A 1,909-nucleotide genomic window follows, 5' to 3' on the forward strand; every position below is an offset into this window, starting at 1 on the left:
AGGGAAACAGGAAGACATGACATGAAACAGGAACTAGAATTTCAAAATAAAAGACATGAATCAACAGAATACACCTGACAGGTAAGTTTTGAGTGGGTTTAGGTGTAAGGGTAGGTTTTAAGTGGGTTAAGGTTAGGGTAGGTTTTGAGTGGGTGTAGGTGTAAAGTTTTAGGTGTAAGGGTTAGTTTTGAGTGGGTTTAGGTGTAAGGGTAGGTTTTAAGTGGGTGTAGGTGTAAGGGTTAGGGATGAAAACCACCACGCTCGTGCCGGATTGCCATAACTTTTGCCAGGAAGGTGATAGAGGCATGAAAGCAAGCCCTACCCCCCCATTTTCGAGGGTGGTCTTTCCAGTGGTGCCATCACCAAGTCTCTATGAGGTCAGCAAGTGCCTCAACCCAATTGGCCCTCCTACAAAGTGCCATTTACATCTTAGAGACTCAGCAGCCACAACACACTACAAAGGCACTGCTGGGATTTGAACCCAGGATCTCCTGTTTACTAGGCAAGCATTTTAACCAACTAAGCCACAGCACCTTTTGCTGCAAAGTCTCCATGGGAGGTTATCAGATCAATGAATAGGCCATGCTATTGAGAGGATGAAAGTGTTTGTTTGAGAAAAGAGTTTTGGTGGTCAGATAGACTTGTTTGTTGGCCAAGTGAGCTTAGCAAAATGACTAAGGCAGTGACTCTGTTGGGACTTGAACCCACAACCTTTGAATGGCCACATTTTGAAATTTAGAAGTCCAATGTACTATCCATTGCGCCACAGAGCCCACATTACGTGTATTGTTGTGTGTGGGATAGGAAAATGTAAAATCAGAAGCCTGGGTCCAATAAAGGGCCCAGGCCTGGTTGTGCACAGTCCTTCCCTCAACTGACCACTAAGAACCCACCCAAGAGCGGGAAAGGTACACAAACACAGCTCTTAGTAAAATAAAATAAATACATCCCAAAGGGGGTATTATTGTAAGGGTACCCCAGGTTAGGTTTAGGAGCTGATGTGGGTTAGGGTTAGGATATAGGGATGGTTAGGGTAAGGGTTAGGGATATAGGGATGAAAACCACCACGCTCATGCCGGATTGCCATAACTTTTGCCAGGAAGGTGATAGAGGCATGAAAGCAAGCCCTACCCCCCCATTTTCGAGGGTGCTCTTTCCAGTGGTGCCATCACCAAATCTCTATGAGGTCAGCAAGTGCCTCAACCCAATTGGCCCTCCTACAAAGTGCCATTTACATCTTAGAGACTCAGCAGCCACAACACACTACAAAGGCACTGCTGGGATTTGAACCCAGGATCTCCTGTTTACTAGGCAAGCATTTTAACCAACTAAGCCACAGCACCTTTTGCTGCAAAGTCTCCATGGGAGGTTATCAGATCAATGAATAGGCCATGCTATTGAGAGGATGAAAGTGTTTGTTTGAGAAAAGAGTTTTGGTGGTCAGATAGACTTGTTTGTTGGCCAAGTGAGCTTAGCAAAATGACTAAGGCAGTGACTCTGTTGGGACTTGAACCCACAACCTTTGAATGGCCACATTTTGAAATTTAGAAGTCCAATGCGCTATCCATTGCGCCACAGAGCCCACATTATGTGCATTGTTGTGTGTGGGATAGGAAAATGTAAAATCAGAAGCCTGGGTCCAATAAAGGGCCCAGGCCTGGTTGTGCACAGTCCTTCCCTCAACTGACCACTAAGAACCCACCCAAGAGCGGGAAAGGTACACAAACACAGCTCTTAGTAAAATAAAATAAAATAAAATAAATACATCCCAAAGGGGGTATTATTGTAAGGGTACCCCAGGTTAGGTTTAGGAGCTGATGTGGGTTAGGGTTAGGATATAGGGATGGTTAGGATATACGCCATTGAAACAATATTTAATTGCGGCCAACTTGGACGGCCATGTTGACAC

The 1,909-nt window shown here is 45.1% G+C and overlaps 1 non-coding gene across 1 annotated transcript; it reads right to left on the minus strand.

The window, feature by feature from the left end:
- Window positions 1-1,492: 1,492 nt before the first annotated feature.
- Window positions 1,493-1,582, minus strand: trnar-ucu (transfer RNA arginine (anticodon UCU)). Its single transcript is given in 2 exon segments — window positions 1,493-1,528; window positions 1,546-1,582. It is a non-coding gene; the product is annotated as a tRNA-Arg (tRNA).
- Window positions 1,583-1,909: the final 327 nt, after the last annotated feature.

Source organism: Myxocyprinus asiaticus, chromosome 24, assembly GCF_019703515.2.
Source record: "Myxocyprinus asiaticus isolate MX2 ecotype Aquarium Trade chromosome 24, UBuf_Myxa_2, whole genome shotgun sequence".
Lineage (NCBI taxonomy): Eukaryota > Metazoa > Chordata > Actinopteri > Cypriniformes > Catostomidae > Myxocyprinus > Myxocyprinus asiaticus.